Source organism: Leptonychotes weddellii, chromosome 1, assembly GCF_054177405.1.
Source record: "Leptonychotes weddellii isolate Sample4059 chromosome 1, ASM5417740v2, whole genome shotgun sequence".
Classification (NCBI taxonomy): domain Eukaryota; kingdom Metazoa; phylum Chordata; class Mammalia; order Carnivora; family Phocidae; genus Leptonychotes; species Leptonychotes weddellii.
Window position 1 is genome coordinate 105,743,289 of NC_138369.1, and position 24,031 is coordinate 105,767,319.

The 24,031-nt window shown below is 35.0% G+C and overlaps 1 long non-coding RNA gene across 3 annotated transcripts in view; it reads left to right on the forward strand.

Moving 5' to 3' along the window:
* LOC115943450 (uncharacterized) overlaps nt 1-24,031 on the forward strand; it is a 509,154-nt gene that overhangs the window by 354,354 nt on the left and 130,769 nt on the right. For all 3 annotated transcript variants that reach the window (XR_014148024.1, XR_014148026.1, XR_014148027.1), the window contains exon 5: nt 13,897-14,019. This is a non-coding gene — a long non-coding RNA (uncharacterized LOC115943450). The remainder of the gene's footprint in view (nt 1-13,896; nt 14,020-24,031) is intronic.

Here is a 24,031-nt window from a genome sequence, read left to right on the forward strand (position 1 = left end):
TCTATAACTATTCCCCTTTTTCTAAAGATGAAGAAATTGAGGAATAGAGGTAAAGCAAAAGATCTGATATTCAGATTCAGTCCAAACACCATAGTCTTGACCATATCACTATAGTTAGTATGTGATTACTAGTTTTAATGGTTAAAAATATTTCTATAGGGGCACCTGAGTGGCTCAGTCAGTTAAGTGTCTGACTCTTGATTTTGGCTCAGGTCATGATCTCAGGGTCATGAGATCGAGCCCCAGGTCGGGCTCCGTACTCTGTGGCGAGTCTGCTTGTGATTCTTTCCCTCACCCTCTCCTGCTGCTCCTCCCCTCTCAAATAAATAAATAAACCTTTTAAAAAATAGCTCTGTAAATTCCCCAAAATATTTCAAACAAATCCTAATTATAAACAGATAAAGGCTATAGTAAGAAGGTGATAATTTTAGAGTTAAGTTCACTGATGTACTGCAAATTTAGTGAGCTATGACATATGCTTAAAGTCAACATAATTTTAATACTTTTGGCCTTTTTGAAAATTTCTTAAAAATATAAATATATCTATAAATGTAGGCTGCATTAAATGAGTATATTATAATATAATGGCTCTTTTTTTAGTTGTCTCTGGTTTCATTTATTTAAAGTAGCCATTGTTTAATGTAAGTTTTTTCCTATTAAAATGTAATTTGTTTTTTCCACAGTTCCTTTTGTCAGATGAATTTCTGCTGAATATTTTTTAAAAAGTCATTTTAGTGGAAATATGAAAGAAAAAATAAAGCATCTGTATTTAGTACATAAGAGAGCATTTACAGTGGGTTTAGAATTTACATGGCATTTTCATAGGTATTATCATAATTTTAATTCTCAATATTTCTATGAAGTATCATCACATTCTTTTCCAAATGAGTAAGATACTCACAAATGTAAAGTGAATTGCATAATGGTGGAACTAGGAGTCAGACCTAGATTTTCTGAACTAATATTTTATTGCCTTATAGTTGTTTTCTGCCTTGTACAGTGGCCATTTAAAGAATGAAGTTATTGGTTCATAAGGAATGATCTTCTTTGATACTTTCTCCAGTAGCAGTCTAGCACTAGAAAATTACCCAAAAAGTGCACACACATCTTATGTATCATACTGATTTTCAAATCAATAGGCTTCATGAAGTGAATGACCTAAGCTTCTTATTGCAATTAGTTTTACAGCAAATCAGTCAATTTTTCTGTAGGTCCTCCTCCTTTCTTTCTCTCCATAACCAGTGATGAATAGTATAAGAAAGAACATGGTTGGACCTCAGGAGATTCATAAAGGTCAAGATTTTTGTTTTGAGGTTCATAGTTTGTTCTCTAATGACTAGGGTTTGAAGGGATTGCCCACACCTTGAAATGAAACTACATGCACCAATTTAAGCAAAATCCTAGAATTAAAATCATATATAGGAGTTATTCCTCTGGCATTATCTAAATTCTTCAGAATAAATATATTATTATTATCCTTCATGAGTAATTCTATAATTTCAAAATGAGGTCATAAAACCCAGAATGTTGTTTAAATGCATTTCCTAATTATATTTAGGGATGTATGAATTTCTCGGAGATGTTGATTAATGCCAGATCTTACCTTAACTTATAGAGAATTACATTAAGCTTGGGACCTACAGAAAAATTGACTGATTTGCTGTAAAACTAATTGCAATAAGAAGCTTAGGTCATTCATTTCATGAAGCCTATTGATTTGAAAATCAGTATGATACATAAGATGTGTGTGCACTTTTTGGGTAATTTTCACAAAGCAAACACACTCTTGTATAAAACAAAAATACACACACTAAATTGGGCCAAACATTTGGTTTAGAGAAAGATGTGAGTAAAATATAAAACACTTCTAATTTTGCCTCTTTACTCTGCAACCACCTCTGTTTAGTATTTGCTTTGTTCCTGAGAGCAGTGTAAGTTATTACTAAAACTGCATAAAAACAGGCTAAATGGATCACATGATTTTAGGATAGAAGAATGTTTTAAGAAAACAATCAACTATAAGGAGCCTAAATTCACAAATTTTGTTTAAAGATAGAAATTAACAGCCTATTTGTGTAGCTAATTTAACAGACCTTTTATGTGTTTGCAGTTCTGTTTTATTTTGTCCTATAGCCAGAAATGCAACACTGTTCTTGCAAACATCATATTTAATTCTTGAAGAGACTGCAGTATGTCATTACAGATGGATTGATAGCCTTGATGATATCATTGAACTTTTGTCATGCCTAACCTGGAAGACTTGCTATATGTCAGAGAATTTTTGTCATTCATCTTGCTTTTGAAAGGCCAAATTTATTTGCAACCTTGAATGACATTGGACACATGAAACAGCCTGAAATCTATCATGTAGTGAGTATCTTATAAAACTGCATTTAAAATCCTAAGTATTGACTTGGTTTTTAGAACCATCTTCAAAGCCAATGACTTTCAAATTTTTTACTTATAAAACACTGATTTTCGGTTGATAACAATAACTTTATATTTTCATTTTTTGAGTACATGAGGTCACCATATGTGTACCATGCTTTATTATTTGCTTTTTAAAGAAAAGTAGAAAGGAACAGAAGTGGAAATGCATGTTTAAATTTTATATTTATTAATGTCAATATGTGGTTGACCAGTGAACAAGCGCTAGTAACGAAGTCTATCCTTTGGTGGAATTCAGCTAATTTTTTTTTAAAAATCTAAGATTATGTATAAATACAGCAGGGTTGCATGAAAACAGTGCGATCAGAGAAAAAAACAAAAATTTTTTAAAAAATATTTTATTTATTTATTTGACAGAGAGAGAGACAGTGAGAGAGGGAACACAAGTAGGGGGAGTGGGAGAGGGAGAAGCAGGCTTCCCGCAGAGCAGGGAGCCCGATGCGGGGCTCGATCCCAGGACCTTTTTTCTGATAAGATATATTGATACATAAGGTAAGAAGATAAGTAGATACATATGGGGTTACCATTTTATATATATATGTGTGTGTGTGTGTGTGTGTGTGTGTGTATATATATATATATATATACACCCTTAATCAGTTGTGACATTTGGGATCATGACCTGAGCCGAAGGCAGATGCTTAATGACTGAGCCACCCAGGCGCCCCAACAAAATTGTTTTTGAGCTTTCTCTGTTGTAGTACAAGAAATGTGATATATGTAACTATAAATTTATTCCATCCAATTAAAACTAAATTCATATTCAAAATAAATTAAACAGGAAAGCCAATTGAGTGCCTTCTATCAACCAGGTCTGAGTTCTCAAGCATGTGATAATAGCTAATGCTTAGCTAATAAATAATAATAATAGCTACTGTTTATAGAACTTACTTTATGTTAGAAACTAAATGTGCTAAATATTTTAAATGTATTATTTAATTTGATTCCCACAGAAGCATTATAAAATAATTACTTTCTTTTTCGTTAGTGTACAGATGACAAAATTAAGAACTATGAAGTTAGCAACAAACATTTCATAAAGGGGTTTATTCTTGTGTTCATTTGTATTCTGGCAGATGAAGACTTAAGCCAAATTAAGAGCTACTCTATTCAGAATTGTGTGTCCAGGGAAATGCCTGTCTGTTACATTTAGCTGTCCTTAGAGTGCTTCTATTTTAGACCTAGTAGGAGGTTCTTGTTATAAAATATGTGATGGTGAGCACTGTGAATTGTGTAAGACTGATGAATCACATACCTGTACCTCTGAAACAAATAATACATTATATGTTTAAAAAAAAAAAAAAAAGAAGATAGTAGGAAGGGAAAAATGAAGGGTGGGAATTGGAGGGGGAGATGAACCATGAGAGACTATGGACTCTGAGAAACAAACTGAGGGTTCTAGAGGGAAGGGGGGTGGGGGGATGAGTTAGCCTGGTGATGGGTATTAAAGAGGGCAGGTATTGAATGGAGCACTGGGTGTTCTACACAAACAATGAATCATGGAACACTACATCAAAAACTAATGGTGTAATGTATGGTGATTAACATAACATAATAAAAAAAAAATATGTGACATCCTTTCCTTTCATCAAATCTTCAGTACATGAGCATGGATCAAATTTTCATAAGAACACATGGTCTCTCATATAACTTCCACTGAGGGTCTTCTAGAATGCTGTCCTTATCATTTGAATGTGAAGATGCCTCCAGAGAACAAAAACAATGGCATGAATTGCTGCTTTCTCAAGTATGGAGCATCCAAACGATTGGATGATACAGCCTTGGCCATGGGAAATGAACTGAATAAATTGCCAACATTCTATATCATTGAGTAGCTTTAAGCTCCTCACAATGCATTTTAAAAAGCAAAATCTTAAAAATTATTCATTTTTCAAAATACACTATATATTCTAAAATTAAGGTGACTACACTAAAAGTGATGTAATTGTGCACCATGGCAGAATGTATAAAAAGGAAAGAGAGGTACTAGGAACCTTTTAGCCTTAACTTTAAATTTTTTTGCATTTATTGCGCTGTTTTTCTGAGTATATTTATTACAAAGAAGTTGGGAAACAGACAAATACAGGGCAATGAAACCAAAAATCATTAACTTCATTCAGAGATAGGTACTTTTATCATATTTGACTATGTTCTTGCATTTTTTTTCTGATAAGATATATTGATACATAAGATAAGAAGGTAAGTAGATACATATGGGGTTACCATTTTATATATATATATATGTATATATATGTGTGTGTGTGTATATATATATATACACACCCATAATCTGTTGTGACATTTGCAGACGTGAATAAATAGTTCCCAGGAATGTGATTGTTAATTTTTATATAGTGGTCCTTTGTTTGGATGTATTATAATTTACTTAAAATTCCACTATATGATATTAGTTTCCATTTTTCCTCATCTGATTTTAAAAATACATAAATCATTATGAACACTTGTAATTATTTCCCTTAGATATATTCTTGAAGTAGAGTTGCTGAGTGGAGAAGTTCTGATTTTTTAATTTCTTTTTTTAAATTGAAGTATAGTTGACACATAATGTTACATTATTTATAGGTATGCAACATACTGATTTGACAAGCCTATATGTTATGTTGTGCTCACCATAAGTGTAGCTACTATCTGTCACCATACAATGCTATTATAATACCACTGACTATATATTCCCCATACTGTACCTTTTATTCCTGTGACTTATTTATTCCATAATTGAAAACCCATACCTCTCTCTCCCACTTTACCTATCGTGCACATCCCTCGACCCCTGTCCCCTCTGGCAACCACCAGTTTGTTCTCTGTATCTATGGGTCTTTTTCTGCTTTGTTTGTTTTGTTTTATTGATTCCACACATATGTGAAATCATATGGTATTTGTCTTTCTCCATCTGACTTATTTCAGTTAACAAAATACCCTCTCAGTCCACCCATGTTGTCACAAATGACAATATCTCATTCTTTTTAATGGTTGAGTTAATTTTCTATATGTATTTATATACCATATGATCATGGTATATAAATACATATAGTATGTATATATGGTATGGCATGGTATATATATATACACATATATATACTATATATATGTGTATATATATATATGTATATATATATATATATATATACACACACACCATATCTTCATTATCACTTGAGTTGCTTCCATATGTTGGCTATTGTAAATAATTCTGCAGTAAACATAGGAGTGTATATACCTTTTCAAGTTGATCTTTTTGTTTTCTTTGGGTAAATATCCAGTAGTGGAATTATTGGATCATATTTTTAACTTTTTGAGGAACCTACATACTGTTTTCCATAGTGGCTGCACCATTTACATTTCCAACAATATTGTATGAGGGTTCCTTTTTCTCTACATCCTCACCAGTACTTGTTGTTTTTTGTTTTTTTTTATTCTAGCCATTCTGACCAGTATGAGGTGATAGCTCATTGTCGTTTTGATTTGCATTTCCCTGATGATTAGTGATGTTGAGCATCTTTTCATGTGTCTGTTGACCATCTGTACGTCTTCTTCAGAAAAAATGTCTATTCAGGTCCTCTCCCCATTTTCTTAATGGAATTATTATTTTTTGTGTGTTGAATTGTATAAGTTCTTTATATATTTGGGGTATTAACCCCTTATTGGATATATCATTTACAGATATCTTCCTCCCATTCAGTAGGTTGCCTTTTCATTTTGTTGATAGTCTCCTTCATTGTGTAAAAAGCTTTTTATTTTGGTGTAGTCTCAATAGTTTATTTTTGCTTTCGTTTCCCTTGCCTGAGGAGACATATCTAGAAAACTGCTGCTAAGGCTGATGTCAAAGAGATTACTGCCTATGTTTTCTTTTAGGAGTTTTATGGTTTCATGTCTTACATTTAGGTCTTTAATCCATTTTGAGTTTATTTTGTGTATGGTGTGAGAAAATTGTCCGGTTTCATTCTTTTGCATATAGCTGTCCAGTTTTCCCAACACCATTTATTGAAGCTGTCTTTTCTCATTGTGTATTCTTGCCCCCTTTGTTGAAGATTCATTGACCATATAAGCATGGGTTTATTTCTGGACTCTTTATCCTTTTCCCTTGATCTATGTGTCTGTTTTTTTTTTCTTTACCAGTATCATACTGTTTGATTATTTTAATTTTGTAGTGTATCTTGAAATCTGGGATTGTGATACCTCCTGCTTTGTTCTTCTTCCTCAAGATTACTTTGGCTATTTGGGATCTTTGTGCTTCCATAAACATTTTAGGGTTATTTGTTCTAGTTCTATAAAAAATGCTATTGGCATTTTGATAGGGATTGCTTTAAATTTATAGATTGTTTTGGGTAATATGGGCATATTAATAGGGATTGCATTAAATCTGTAGATTGTTTTGGGTAATATGGGCATATTAATAGGGATTGTATTAAATCTGTAGATTGTTTTGGGTAATATGGGCATATTAACCACCGTCTGATTTTTGTTGACACTTGAATCAGAAATTGTTTCCCAGTTTGTACTCTCACTAGCAAATATGGTACATCCCTTGTGCCACACCCTCACAACCCCTATACATATTAGCACTGATTTTAATCTTTGTAAATCTGATAGAGAAAGAGAATTCATTTTATTTTAATTTTAATTTCTTCACTTGTCAATTAAACTTAACAACATTTGATATTTATTAGATATTTGCATTTCTGATTTCAATTTATTTCATTTTATTAGACCAAATTTCTGTTTGGGAGAGCTCATCTTTTCCTTCTGACACATATTAATTATTTTATATATTAAAGATTTCTACCCTTTGCCTTGTATGTGTCAATGTTTTTTTCTTCATTCCTTATTTGTCTTTTAATTTTGGCCACTCTGAATGGGAGATTTTAAAGTTTATGTGGGGAAGTCTATCAGTCTTTTCTTTTATGCTTTTAACTACTGGCATTATTTTAGGTTCAAAAATATAAAGTATTATTTGTAAAATATCTCTTGCTATTTTGTGTGCTACTAAAATTCTTCCTGAGTAGAAGAAAGAGATTTTAGGTCCTTTTATACCATTTTTGTACACTAGTCATTTTGACCAATAAAATGTCTAATTGTCTTTTATTTCTTATCTCCTCCCAATGTGTTAGTCCCATTTTATCAGTTTGACTTTGAGTTTTTGAAAGGGCCAAATTTTGTCTGACATTTGTTAATAATGTGCATTTATTGTTAGGTTTAAGTTAAGAAGATATGTGGAAAGGGATCCTTACACATGATACTCATTATTTTAATATTTCAGGAATTTAAACTCTTCATCTTAATTGACAGTTTTCTATCATCTTATCTCACAGATATATCCTTGTTCACATTCTTTAGGAGTAAAAGGCCTTGCCTCCAACTCCCCCATAACCAGATGTTATAGACCTGAAGAGATATAAATTGGAATTCAAAGCTATCATGAAGCCAAAATTTGAGGGACCAAGATACTGAAGAGAAGGTGTGCCAGTCAAAGTCCAATAAAAGACAGAAACCACAGCAAAGATTTGATTGGGAGGAAAAAAGTACTAGAGATTATTAATTAGGAACTGAAGGTAAAGTACTCAGAGGGATAAAGAGAATGCTGGAGAATATAGGAATAGCAGATGGTAGGGAGCAGCCACTATGGCTAGGACTGAAAGAGAGTACCCAAGAAAAGAATGGGCTTGGAAGCATTCTCCCCCTGCCCACCCACCAGGTTGAAATTCAGATCTTGGTGAGGGTGTGACTATGGCCCATGGGATGGCATAAAGCTTTGCAGAGGTGCTTCTGGTGGGGATGGTGGGCAGGAGCCTGTTGCTGGGGGTAACAGTGAGCTTCACTGAGAAGCTGCCTGCTGGGTTACTGGTGAGATTTGCTGAAGGGTATGTACCACTAGTCTATCGTACGTCACTGGCAGGGTAGCTGCTTGCTGGTGAAGAAGCTTCCCACTGACAAGGAGGCAGCCAGCTGGCAGCCACAATGTGCACACCTGCAAACACAAAGCACTGGCATCAGAGTGATGAGCCCCTCCCCCTTACAGCATTCTTCCAGGCCCTCTGTGAAGAAGACTTAACATTGCACCACCTGGCAATGTAGAGATATTTATAAGGTCCAGCTTCAAAATCATAAAGCCAGTCTAAGAAGAATGGATTTATAAAAATGAGAACACTGATGACAAGATAAAAAGTTTCACCTGAGAAGAATTTATAAAAATAGCCATATGTAAACAGTAGAAATGGAAAGGAAAACTTTAACAGAAAATGAAGTAGATGCAATTAATGGTATATTATGAACAGCTGTTTATAGAATTAATAACCTAGAAGACAGAAATATATCTAGTGGAATATATCTAGATGGAAGTAAAGAAAGAAAAAAAAATGATACAACAAAACAGAAAAAAGACATGAGATAAGTGACATATAGATCAAGGGTCTTACATACTGTGTTAAGCAGTACTAGGAAGAAAAGAGAAAACAGGGCAAAAGCAATATTCGAAGAGATAATGAATGGTAGATACAATTTTTCTAAAACTGAAAGACATAAAACCACAAAATTGAGAGGCACTACAAACTCTAAGGAGGGAAAGTACAAAACAAAACACACAGAAGCATGTCATAGTAAAACATGAGAAAAAAAGGACAATGAGAAAATCTTAAAAGCAGACAGAAAATCACATTATATTCCAAAGGAATTAAAATGACAATGGAATAGCACTTTTGAAATGCTTAAAACAACTGCCAACCTAGAATTCTATTCCACTGAAAATTTTCTTCAAAAATTAAGATGTAATAAATGGAGAAGGACAGGCAAATCTGTGCAGAAGAGATCCAAATAATCTACTTAAGAACTTCATCCTCAAAGAAGGGAAGCATAACTCTCCGCTCCTTAAGTGTGGGCTGTGAATAAAGACTTCATTCCAAAGAATACAGTACGGAAAGAGAGATAAACAAGAGTAACTTAACAGTGGAGAAACCTGACAAACACTATGTCAGCCTGGGGATCAAGGTTGACATCAACTGTCCTAAGTCGTGTTGATAATATATATCTTTGATATGATGTCATGAAAATGTCACTTTACCTCTGTGATCTTCCTCCTCAAAACACATAATCCCAGTCTAATAATAAGAAAAACATCATAAAAACCCAAATTGAAAGACATTCTAGAAAATACCTGACTAAGAACTCCTCAAAAATATCAAGGTCACCAAAAGCAAGGAAAGCAGTAGAAACTGTCACAGTTAAAGAACCTAAGGGTACATGACAACTAATGTAATACAATAACCTGGGTGGGATCCTGCGTCACAAAGGGCATTAAGTAAAAACTAAGGAAATCCGAAAAATTTATGGACTTTAGTTAACAATAATGAATCGATATTGGCTTATTATCACAAAAAATGTACCATTACTAATGTAAGATTTATAATAGTGGAATATGGAATATATGGGCTATACTGGAACTCTGTACTATCTTTACAGTTTTTTCTGTAAAATCTAAAACTGTTCTAAAATTTTGTAAAAGGTTATTTAAAAATTAAAGTGAAAGAATATCAGTTCCTGACAAAAAAAATCTGAAAAAAAAAAAAAAAAAGCCAGAAGATCCATATGAAAAGAAATACTAAAAGCAATTTTCAGGCAGAGGGAACATTATTCCAGAAAGAAACACAGAAATGCAGGAAGCAGTAATGAATAGCAGAAAAGGTAAATATATGGATGTCTAAGTTGTTATTGACTATATAAAATAATAATAAGTCTTATAGGGTCTAAAGATCTGAAATTCAAAAGCATGATAACAATAACATAAAGGCTGGAAAAGCATAAATGGAGTTAAAATGTAAGTATCTAGCATTGCCAGGGAAGTGTTTTTTTTACATTTATATTAAGTACTAATTTATATTAAGTACTAATTTATATTAAGATTTAATAATAGATGTTTTAATATCTAGAGTAACCACTCAAAGAATAATAAAGGATATATAACTGACAATCTAATACAGAGTGCAAATAGAACAGTAAAATAATAAATTTAAAAGGACAAAATAATAGAGAGCAAAAGTAACATAAAATATATACAAATTTAGAAAAATAGTAAAATGATAACTTTAATCCAAATATGTCAGTAATTACATTAAAGTCAGTGATATAATAACCACAGCTTAAGGATATTGGAATATTTAAAATAACACATATAGATAGATATAAATACATGGATATAGTTTCTTGAATAGATGAATATAAAAAAGGTTAAAAGTAAAGTTTAGAACATAAAATGTCATGCAAACACAAACCAAAAGAAAACTGATATAGCTATACTAAGATCATTAAACCTCAACTTTAATGAAAGAAATATAGCTGGATCTAAAGGGGAACATTTTACAATAACAAAGGGTTAATTTGCTAGGAAGATGTGGCAATTCTAATTTTGTATGTCACTTACAACAGAGCTTCAAAATATATAAAACACAACTTGCAGTCATAAAAGGACAAACGTAAAATCACGTAGGGAGATTGTACTATGCCACTTTCACTAACTGATACAACAAGCATATAAAAAAGACCTTAGGGCGCCTGGGTGGCTCAGTTGGTTAAGCGACTGCCTTCGGCTCAGGTCATGATCCTGGAGTCCCTGGATTGAGTCCCGCATCAGGCTCCCTGCTCGGCAGGGAGTCTGCTTCTCCCTCTGAACCTCCCCCCTCTCATGTGCTCTCTCTCATTCTCTCTCTCTCAAATAAATAAATAAAATCTTTATAAAAAAAAAGACCTTAAAGATATAATGATATGAAAAACGTGATTAATAAACTTGACCTAATTAAATATACATATTTGTACATACTTGAAATATATAAATAATATGTATATACACATAATATGTATATTGTGTATATACATACAGAAAGCGTAGCACCTGAGAATTGTAGAATATATCTTATTTTCCAGTAAACATAGATTTTTTTAGCCAAAATTGACCATATGCTGGCAAGCCTTAACAAATTTTGAAGAATTGAAGTCACGTAAGTTATACTATGTCCCCAGTGGAATTGATATAACATTTTATGCTAACAAGATGATTGGAAATGCCTCAAATCTTTGAAAAACCTTTAAGATATACCTCAAAATAACCCAAATAAGGGTTAATGTAGATTAGGAAATATTTTGAATTGAGTGATAACACATTATAACACAAGAAAACCTGTGGGATGCAGCTAATATTTTATTTTTAGGAAAATTTATATTACTGTAATATGCTCTCTCCAAGAAGGCTGCCATCAATATTTTAAGAACTGGACAAATGGACAAAATATTGAACAAGCACTTCAACAAGATGTTATCTAAATGGCCAATAACATGAAAATGTGCTTAACCCAATTAATCATCAGGAAAATGCAAATTAAAAATTATAATATGATAATATGCACTCTCCAGAAGAGCAAAAATAAAACAAAAGAGAATATACCAAATGTTGGCAGGAATGCATGAGTAGCATCTGGTATCTAATATACCATTGGAGAGAGTATAAATTAGAATAACTTCCTTAGAAGACTATTTGGCTATAATTACCAAAGCAAAGCATATCATACTTTTTGACCTAGCAATTCCAGTCCTAGATATATTACCCAATAGAAGTGCACATGTGAGTTCACTGAAGACATGTGTGAGAATGTTTATAACAGCACTCTTTATAATAACCCCCAAATAAGAAAATATCCAATTTCTTATCAGCTATAAAATGGGTATATTAAAATTGTGCTGTAGTTATAGAATTGTACAATATACAGGAATGAGAATGAACAAACTGCAAGTATATGCAACAACATGTGTATATCTCATAAGCAGAATGCTGAATGAAAGAAGCGAGACACGGGGGTGACTGGGTGGCTCAGGGGCGCCTAGGTGGCTCAGTCAGTTAAGCATCTGCTTTTGGCTCAGGTCATGGTCCTGAGGTCCTGGGATCGAGCCCTGTGTCAGGCTCCCTGCTCATCAGAGAGTCTGCTTCTCCCTCTCCCTCTGCCTCCCCCCTACTTGTGCTCATTCTCTCTCTCTCTCTCAAATAAATAATAAAATCTTAAAAAAAAAAAAAAGAAAGAAATCACACACACGCACAAATACAGTATGATTCTGCTCATTCTCTCTCTCTCAAATAAATAATAAAATCTTAAAAAAAAAGAAAGAAACCAGACACACACGCAAATACAGTATGATTCTGTTCAAAAAGACAAAACCTGTAACCCGTAGTGATTAAACATGGGGCTAGTTGTTACCTTCAGCCAGGCAAGGTAATGTTCTCTTTAGTGTGGTTGCATTGGTATATTCTATATCTGAAAAACTCACTCAACAGTATACTTAGGATTTACATACTTTTCTGTGTCTATGGCACATTTCAATGAAAAGTCAACTAAAAACAAACAAAAGCAGTCTCAACACCTGCACAGCCATACCTCAGACCAAAGCAGTTAACATCCAGTCAGGATGAACTGTAGCTCACTCTGCCTGTCAGTTCTTTGCACCTTCAGCATCTGTGCTCTGCTCTCAGGGTTCCAGTGTCCAGACAACTCAGCCCCTCTTTTTCTGTGCTTCTACTTTGTCAGCTTCTTCTGCTCTTTCTGACTAACACATTCTCCTTCTCTCTCTCTGCCTCTCTCCCATTTTTACCTGCTCCTCCCCACTTCCTCCCTGCCCTTTCTACCCTCTCTCTCTTCCAGCTACACTCATCTCCTGAGGCAAAGATTTATTATGTCAGCTAGTGAACCTGTAGTAAAGGAGCCTCTTTTGAACAGAACACACCACTATCAAACCTACAGATGTGTTGGGATACTTATTAGCTCTAAGTTGGATGGGAGATAGGATGAACCCTTATCTGTAAAGATAAGCTCTGACCCCAGGTTCAGAATGGGGTGTGGATGTATCCAGTACATGGACACAACCAAATCACACCTCCACCAGTCCTCAACCACACCTGGATTTTAACCATTGGAAGCCCTGGAACTACTTTTCTACCTCTACCATGCTGCTCAGCACAATGCCAGATATATAGTTGGGGGTGCTCAATAGTTATTTATTTGAGAAGCCAGTAACAACATTTACTTAATGGACAAATAGGCAACCTAGTGTTCTGACTCACTGTGACTCTGTTCTCAATCTCACCCTCAAATGATGACTTGGATATGAAATTTCTGGACCTGTACTATAAGTCTCCAAATTCCATAAGACTAAACAACTCCTTAGTACAGTGTTCAAAAATATTTCAAATACCAAAGGCTATGACCTACCTTTTCCTTTACGTCAAAATTAGAGTGCATTAGCTCTAATTAAAATAAGATATTGTAGTGTTATTTCCTTTAATCTGAGGTCAAAGAATAATGTCATTCTGTGTTGGTACATTTTTAGGAGAGCCACCAAAGTCTTTTTATGTGTCTGGTTGGAGGAGGCTAATTCTGTTTAAATATTCAATTGCAGATGTAAACGAATGTGCCATTGACAATGATGGCTGTCAGAACCAATGCTGTGATACACTTGGCAGTTATTACTGCAAGTGTTAAGCTGGCCAGAAGCTGGAGGAAGATGGCAGAGGATGTGAAGGTAACCGTTAGGACTGTCTGCTTAAAGATAAGGAAAGAGAGAACATCTATGTAATGCAAAAGAGGGGGTTTGTCTTTTATCCAAAGCCAGTTGAAGTGCCTGTGTTGAATGTTGTCAAGAGCACAGATCTTCCTCTCATGTCTAGATTACAAAATTGTAACCCTAAGAACACTTCAAGTAGCTTATTATAGGAAACATATGATTATACGCTGGTTTGGTCGTGTCATGTTCTGATTATGTAATTTCAATCATTCATTTAAATCCCTGGGTAAAGTACATATTTTTGAAAGCATTTCATTTAATTCTAAAGTAAAAAAATGGTGCTTATCCTAAAATACTCATATGTTGATACAATGGAAATGGAGGGGCGCAAAACCAACCACAGGCATAGTATTCTTGATACAGAATTCACTTTTTTCACAAACTTCAATTTACTGTCTCCTTTTAAAATTAATTCCTGCCTTCCTTTATTTATTAATTCACCATTTGGTTGATTTGACAATCACTGAGTTCCTGCTCTTTAACAGGCATTATTCCATGTTCTGCGGATATAAAAATTAATGAGAAATAAATTCTGCCCTGAAGGAGTTTACTGATTAGAGGCAAAGATTGAAACATAAGCCAAAACCTTACAGAATGGTGTTCCAAGGCATGATAATATGGGGTTAAATGTGCTGGATTCAAAGAAACCTGGGTTAGAATCTCAGTCTCTCACTTAACAATTTAGGTAACCCTGCGAATGTCATTTAGTCTTGCTAAGACTCTTTCCTCATCTATAATTTCCTACCATCTTTAATGGTACTTTCTAAAATCACAAAAGTTGCCATGGGATCAAATAAGATAATATACCTAAAGCATTTAGCATAGGGTGGTATATAGTGGGTGTTCAGATGATAACTATGAATTTTATTCCCATTTATGAACTCAGTTATTGCCCATATTGGGAATGTAATGGGGGCCAGAGACTGCTCCCTTTTCTTGTTCTCTAAGGAGAGATATCCAAATTAAAAGGAACCCTGTATGATGTCTTATAACTGTCCTTTCTGATTTCCCCCATGTAGTCATATTACTAAAATGCTAGAGCATTTTTTTTAGATCCCTTAGAAGTGTCTTTATTCTAACTATGTTTTCTCATTGACCTTATGAAAATCATGCTTATTTTTTACCTGTGATAATGTTTATTCCCGGTGGGGCATATGTGAATAAATTGGTAGGAGAAAACAAAATAAACAAGACATCCAGCTGAAGGCAACTGGGGCTGAGGCTGCGGGTTTGATTGGGACTGCCAACGCAAGACAAGTGTGAGTATGTTAGGATTTATCAAATTCTCAGGAAGCAGTGTGGCTCAGTCCCTTCTGGCAAGTTCTGGCAGGCAGCAACAAGAAAGGCCCCAGGTGAGCAGGCAGGTATTCAAAGGCAACTGCCCTCTGGGCCTTCCTAAGATAGGCGTCACCCCAAGAAAGGTCCTCTGGCGGGAAGAGTATAAATTAATAAAGGCAAGCCAGGCTCCTTTCATTCAAGGGAGATAATCTTTATTACTGATGAGATTATCTGTCAGTGGTGTTCTCGCTATTGATTCAATATCTGAGAACAGGAGGACTCAAGGACCCCGTGGTGTCCAAATGAAAAGTGGGACAGTGACTGCTGAAGACAGCATGGTCTACATGATGAGAATATTCATTGTCATGACCCTTCCCTTCCCTGACAGGCAGCAATCTCTTTGTTTCTTTCGGCTGAGTATTGTTATCACTGTCATCCTTATTATAGATATATTTGAAGTGCCCAGCACAGCAATTAGCCGGTGGTAGGTATAACAATTGCAATTATGTTTATAATAACTATTAGGCTAATAAGTCATGATAAACTTTGTACCCACTAATTCATTTACATGCAATTATCTCATATTTAACTGAAGTTAGTTACTCTTCATATAATCGTCAAAACATTTAGAGAAGTGATTTCCATGGTTTCGCTTAACCCATGTCCTTTTGCACAGACTAAGAGCAAGGTCAGGATTTGTGAGAATCAAGAGTGTGACCCTGAGCTAACTTTGACTTCCTACTTAGCGAGATGCAGCCTTGGGATGGTGGTACGGAGTGGAACATGCACCACAGTAAAGAACCAGCTCACAGTCTCCTACTTCTCATGATCTTTTCCTGTTCACTTCCTTAAATGGCTGGTAGACATGGTGATGCTAGAGAACCGGCTTGCTTGATTGTTGAACATACAGTGATCTCAGATTTGTTTACATACATAATTAAATAAAAAATAATAGAGGTCATTTTGAAATTGGGTGTATTCTAAAGCCACTGCAAATGAGCATTTCAATTCATGTGAGTGCGCTAATGAGTCATTCATATTTATTTACTGGATGGTAACAGTAAGTGTCGGTTGGTTTCAAAAACCATTGTATTGAATGCTACAGATATAGAATTAAAGTCATTTGAAAAGACTTTTTTTTTGCATTAATATAAGTTGAATGTAACTTATTTGAATTGCTTTTTAAAATACCGATCAACACATTGGTTGAACTATTAAAATAAATCTAGAGTCTACTTGTCAATGGAAATGAAATATTTGTAAGTGGCCTTGTTGGCTAATCTTACTTTTTAACCTTTTCTCTAAAGAGCTATAAACTTGTGGAGAAGGCTTCTGATTAGCTCAGTTACATGGGATCCCCTTTTCTCAGGCATAGCTTTGAACTTAAAGCACAGCTTCTATTTCACATGGCAGATAGGTTATTGTAAGGTGTAAATTAAAAAGGAAAATAAAGAGGGGAAAGAACTGCCTACTAGTGGACACTGTGGTATATGGTGTGTGCATGTATATACATATATGTACAGATACATATACGTATACATGTTTTTGATGTATATGTACAGATACATATATGTATACATGTTTTTCTTTAATTGTCAACTCAGATTATAATCTTTATAGCATTTCATATATATAACCGTCTTTGCATTTCAGGAAAAAAATGCAACTGGATTTAATATTTTATTTGCTACTAAATCCAATTTGCAATTATTTTATTTAGGATTTTTACATTCATAACCATGAGTGAAATAGGCCAGTAATTTGTTTCTCATATGTTTTTTATGGTCGTGGTTCTCAACTGGAGTGATTTTGTGCCTCAGAGACATTTGGTAATGTCTGAAGACATTAATTTTCACAACCCAGAGTAAGGGGTGCTGTTGGCATCTAGTGCGCAGAGGCCAGGAAACTGCTAAACGTCCCCTTGTTCTGTTACTTTGATTATACACTTTTTAGACCCTTGCATTCTCTATCACAGCTGCTTTCATCTGTTCCATTTTCTTTTCTCTCTTTACTGCCTATGCTCAACTAGTTTACTGAGTTTCAAATATCAATAATTTAACTTTACAGTTGTAAAAGTCTTATTTTTCTTAAATCTGTAGGTTTCTTTCTATTGTATGCTCATGTTTATAATAATATCCTTTTCTTTTATTGTTTCACACATAGCTACATTGTGTATCTGCTTCCAATACCTGTGGTTCTTGTTGGGAGGTCTAAATCTATTATTTCTTCTTTCTGGGCCTTTAGTTACACTCTCTTTCCTTTCCTGTTGTATATACTTCTGGTATAGAACTCACAGAGCACTGTACTTATTTACACAGTTGTACTGTCTCTTAGATTGGGAATATCTTCTGGGAAAAGGCCATGTCTTATCATGTCTTACCACTTTATCATCCCTAGTTAACAGGTGTCTAGTACCTAGCAGAATTCCATAAATGCTGATTGAATGAATGAATGGATAGATGAACACCCATCCATTCAAATATAAATGCATGCAGCATACAATCAGTATACCTTTATTCATTTCCTTATCTACAGATTCTAATCATGCTGGGTTTGTCACTTAAAGTCTGCCTAGTTAAACCATTTGGTTATCAGCAGGTCTTTGTGTAAATATTTGCTGATAACAAGTCTGTTTCATTTGAAAAGGTAAATCACATTTTTACTTGTAGAGGGCAAATCAAAGTCTTATAGCTTAGTTTGAACTTTCTGAAATTTCTCTATGTGGCTTTTCTAAGTTATTGGTGCAGCATTATAACTAGTGTGACTCTCTGAGCATAGTAGTCCCATGAAGTCAAAGATTTTTTTCTAAATAAAATAGTAACTAACATTACAGTATTTTTAATAAGTGAACTGATAATAAACACTGATTCAACATTTGAGATAAATTTACATTTGGGAGAAATAAATGGACATAAAAGTATATTGTTTAATGAATTGATGGTTAAAATATTTAAAAGTAATTTTGATAATATTTTCAGCCATTTTTTCCCTGAAAAACATTAGAAATGATAATATGAATAAGCGAGAATGTAACTCGGTATGCCATTGTCATGGAATTATAGAATTTTTGGCTAAAAAAGGCTTCTCTAGGTGGAATCCCAGGGAAATTAAATTATTTGAGCCAGCTTAAAATGCTAATTGGTGGACAAAGTGACACTAGAAGCCAAGCTTTCTTATTTCGTTTCTATGATTATTGATAGCCAACATGAAGTGGATACAGATCGGGTTAATCAGAACCATGGAGTCACAGCACTACAAGAGTCCCAGAGGCCTTCAACTCTCAGAGGCTATGATCAACAGAGGAGGGAAATGAAGACCTGGAGAAATTGACTGATTTCCTCCAAGTCTCAGGCTATTTATAGAGCTAGGAATAATCCTGTTCTCCTTTTCCCAACTGCCATTCTACTGATCAATCTGGTCAGTAAACATTCATTGGGCAACTACTATGTGCTCAGCACTGTGTTGCACAATTTGAGAATATTGAAGTACTACAAAATATGGTTTCTTCTGTCACAGGGTTTCAGTATCATTACAAATCCTAGATATAAAATTATTTTGTGATAAAGAAAGTGCAAGTAATTTTATTGTATGCTTTGAGAGTTCATGCAGGCCAGCTCTTTGCCTCCAAGCAGCACTGTATCTAAACCAGCTGGTGGTTTATCCTGATATCAGAGATCTCCAAAGGAGGAGGTTCTGCAAATCTTTTCCATAGTCTGTTTAATAACCCTTGCTATTGGGAAAGCCTTTCTGATGTGTAATCTATATTCCTTCGGTTTAAGTGTAAGTTTAAGCCTTTTGATTTTACTGTCTTCTTAGTTCAGAAAGACTTAGCTAATCAGAATCCTCCCTTACAATAATTCTTCTCACTACTGTGCCCCTTCTCAACTTAGTAAAAATGTGCACCCAAAACCAGAGGCTGTTGGCACTTTAAGAAAAAATATTGTCATCTATCTACCTATCTATCTATCATCTATCATCTATCTATCCATCTGTCAATCCTTGTATCCACCCACATATATAAATGCATACATATTTGGTTTTGAGTTCATACAATTCACTTGAAGAAATTATTAAGGATTTATCTACTTCTGTGCATTTCTTCTCTTAATAGTCATCTATAAGGGGACTTCGGAACTTCTGCTGGTGTTAGGTAGTAGTAGTACTTCCCTGACTTCCAGGAGTTGACAGTATATTGGGATGATATAAATGGAGAACAGTTTGCGAAAATTCCCATACAGTCTTTCCTCATAAACTTAAAAAAAAAAAAGTTATCCTTTTTGAATTTATCAAGACATATTTACAATATGGAATTCATTATGTTTAAAAGCTTGAATCACTTAAAATTCTTGGGATTTATCATGGTCAATGCATAAATGTATGAAAATTTTCTTCCTTTTCACCCATCCACCCATCCATTCATTCACCAAACATGTGTATGACCCATCCACTGTGGACCATGTTAAAGAGCATGCACTTTGGGTTTAAATATTGACTGACATTAACTAACTCTGAAGCTTAGAACAAGTTACTTAATATCTGTGGGCTTTCCCTTCTTCATTTATAAAACCAGAATCACTCTACCTAACCTGATATAGACTGAAAGATGAAATGAGATGTTGTATGAAAACAACTTGGTGGTGGAAAAGCCTCCTTTCCCCTACTGCATGACCATAGAAGAGGGATATTCATTAGTCTAACAATCCTGACATCTCTCTGCCTCCTCCTCACTGCCTTCTTTCCAGAGGAGAAAGAACAAATTATCTCACTGGCAAGTTTGAAGAAGCAAGCTATATGTTTGGGGAAAGAAACTGTAGAATTTAACCCACCTTCTTATCTCCTCTTTAGGATCTGCAAATGCCTGCAGAAAGTTCTCATTCTGGTCTTCTCTGCTATGATATATGTTTAACAAGAGCAGAACCCCACATGGGGAAGAGTGAGGTTTTTCAGCTACACCTATAACCAGGTGAGAGCATTTGCCGAACTCTGCATATGTTTTTAGGAAGCCCACTGTTGCTACACCCCTAAATATTCTCCAGTTTCAACTGTTAGAAAAATAAAGCTGATATTTTATCTACATCTGCTTATGTTGGATTAGATCTCAATTAATGCAAAAGTAAGGCAGGGAACACAAGTTTGTTATTGTACCCTTTCATATACTAACACCTTGCATTTGCCTAATGCATAATACATGCTCAAGAAATTTTCTTTCTTTCCTCATTTTAAAATTTCCTCCTATGTTATATGTTGCTGAAGATAAAAATATATGTAAGGTTGTCCTTCTCTCTCCAAGGAGCTTCCAGTTCAACAAAAGATTTAAGATGGATGAACAAACAGCTGCAGTATAAAATAGCAGGAGTAAATATAAGGCAGGTGCAAGCAAAGTGCTATGGGAATTAACCAGACAAAGAGATAACCCACCATTGAATCAAAATAGGCTGTAAGGAACAGGGATAGACACTAATCATTCAGTCCTGGGACTGAACAACACTCCTTCCATTTCTTTAGTTTCTTTAAAAAATTCCCAATGGGTGTACTATTGTCAGTCTTCTCTTTTGTTTGACATAGGAAGGCATCTAAGATTTTAACAGCAAAGCTGACACTGCCACACCCACAACCCTTCTCTGTAGAAAGTCTAAGGGTATACTTAAGTATCTGTGTCTTTTAGGCTAGAGAGAAAACCACACATATAAATCAAATCTGAAACTTTGCTACGAGAGGGGAAATCCACTTTTTCTCTTTTTAAGTTAATCTTTTAAATAAAGCCCATCATTTCAACACCTCAGCTTTCAGCTAACTCTTACAGTCAAAAGTGTATTTGGTAGTGAGGCAAACTGGAAGAGACTGTAACTGATACAAATTCTCCAAGATGAGCTGACTCACTTTCCAAATTTCATTAGGGGCATACAGATTTATGGCAGTTATAGCTTCAATGGTAGTGCTAAAAGAGAAAGACCAGAGAAAAGAGGTCCCAGAAGTCTGTGGGTGACAAGCAAGACATCTCTCCCAGGGGCCTCGTGTTCTTAGTATGCCAGGACAAAAATTAACCAACCACAAACCTACTATTTCAGTAGCTCCTGCCACTTGCTAAAACAATGAAGGAGAAGCAGCCAATCAAGGCAAATTGCTGTGTGGAAGTGTCTGGGAATGGTGGGCAGCAAGGGAGCTTCTTTCCAAAGTTTGGATCATGGCCCTTAAATTTTGCCTTATATCAAGAGCATAACGTAAGTTTAGTATTCTTTGTTTTAACTGAAGCATAGTTGCTATACAATGTCAGCAATGTTATATTAGTTTCAGGTGTACAACCTAATGATTCAACAATTCTTAATATTATACTATGCTCACCACAGTAAGTATAGTTACTGTCACCATACAACATTATTGCAATATTTTTGACTATATTCCCTATGCTGTACTATTTTTCACCCCCATGACTTGTTTATTGTATAAGTGGAAGTTTGTACCTCTTAATCCCCTTCACTTATTTCACCCACACTCTTGCTCCCTCCCCTGTGGCAACCACCAGTTTCCAGTTTGTTCTCTGTATTTATAATTCTGCTTCTGTTTTTTGTTTATTTGTTTGTTCATTGTCTAGTAATGTAATTCCACATGTAAGTGAAATCATGCAGTATTTTTCTTTCTCTGTCTGACCTATTTTACCTAGTGTAATACCCTCTAGGTTTATCCATGTTGTCACAAATGACAAAATATCATTCTTTTTTAGAGTTCAGTAATATTCCTGTGTGTGTGTGTGTGTGTGTGTGTGTAAGTAATATCATTTATATCTATTTATCTAGCAGTGGACACTTAGGTTGTTTCCATATCTTGGCTATTGTAAATAACACTGCAATAAACATAGGGGTGTATAAATCTTTCTGAATTAGTGTTTTCATTTTCTTTGGGTAGTGGTGGAATTACTGGATTATATGGTGTTTTTCTCTAACAATCCTGAATGATAATCTTGTCAGGTAGAGTAGTCCTTTTTTTTTTTTCCACTGGGCCTCAAAGAGAAGCACTTGGGCCCCCCATGAGCAGTGCCAGGGGAGTATTCTTAATTGTAGGGTTTGTTCCTTTCAGCACTTTGAATGTATTATGCCACTTTTTTGTGACCTGAAAAGTTTCTGCTGAAAAATCAGCTGATAGCTTGTTGGGGTTTCCCTTGTACCTAATTATTTCTCTCTTGTTGCTCTTAAGATTCTCTCTTTATCTTTAATTTTTGACATTTGAATTATTATGTGTTTTGATGTAGACCTCCTTGGGTTCATCTTTTTTTTTTAATTATGTTATGTTAATCACCATACATTACACCATTAGTTTTTGATGTAGTGTTCCATGATTCATTGTTTGCATATAACACCCAGTGCTCCATTCAGTACATGCCCTTTTTTTTTCTTTTTTTTTTATTCTTATGTTAATCCCCATACATTACATCATTAGTTTTAGATGAAGTGTTCCATGATTCATTGTTTGTGCATAACACCCAGTGCTCCATGCAGAATGTGCCCTCCTCAATACCCACCACCAGGCTAACTACCCATCACCAGGCTAACCCATCCCCCCACCTCCCCTCTATAACCCTCAGTTTGTTTCTCAGAGTCCATAGTCTCTCATGGTTCGTCTCTGCCTCTGATATCCACCCCCTTCATTTTTCCCTTCCTGCTATCTTCTTTTTTTTTTCAACATATAATGTATTATTTGTTTCAGAGGTACAAGTCTTTGATTCAACAGTCTTACATAATTCACAGTGCTCACCATAGCACATACCATCCCCAATGTCTATCACCCAGCCACTCCATCCCTCCCACCCCCCACCACTCCAGCAACCCTCAGTCTGTTTCTTGAGATTAAGAATTCCTCATATCAGTGAGGTCATATGATACATGTCTTTCTCTGATTGACTTATTTTGCTTAGCATAATACCCAATAGTTCCATTCACGTCATTGCAAATGGCAATATTTCATTCCTTTTGATGGCTGCATAATATTCCATTGTATATATATACACCACATCTTCTTTATCCATTCATCTGTCGATGGACATCTTGGCTCTTTCCATAGTTTGGCTATTGTGGACATTGCTGCTTTAAACATTGGGGTGCACATACCCCTTTGGATCACTACATTTTTATCTTTGGGGTAAATAATAGAGCAATTGCTGGGTCATATGGTAGCTCTATTTTCAACTTTTTGGAGAACCTCCATACTGTTTTCCAGAGTAGCTGCACCAGCTTGCATCCCTACCAACAGTGTAGGAGGGTTCCGCTTTCTCCACATCCCCGCCAACATCTGTTGTTTCCTGACTTGTTAATTTAAACCATTCTGACTGGTGAGAGGTGGTATCTCATTGAGGTTTTGATTTGGATTTCCCTGATGCCGAGCGATGTTGAGCACTTTTTCCTGTGTCTGTTGGCCATTTGGATGTCTTCTTTGGAAAAATGTCTGTTCATGTCTTCTGCCCATTTCTTGATTGGATCATTTGTTCTTTGAGTGTTGAGGTTGATAAGTTCTTTATAGAGTTTGGATACTAGCCCTTTATCTGATCTGTCATTTGCAAATATCTTCTCCCATTCTGTCAGTTGTCTTTTGGTTTTGTTGACTGTTTCTTTTGCTGTGCAAAAGCTTTTTATCTTGATGAAGTCCCAGTAGTTCATTTTTGCCCTTGCTTCCCTTGCCTTTGGAGATGTTTCTAGGAAGA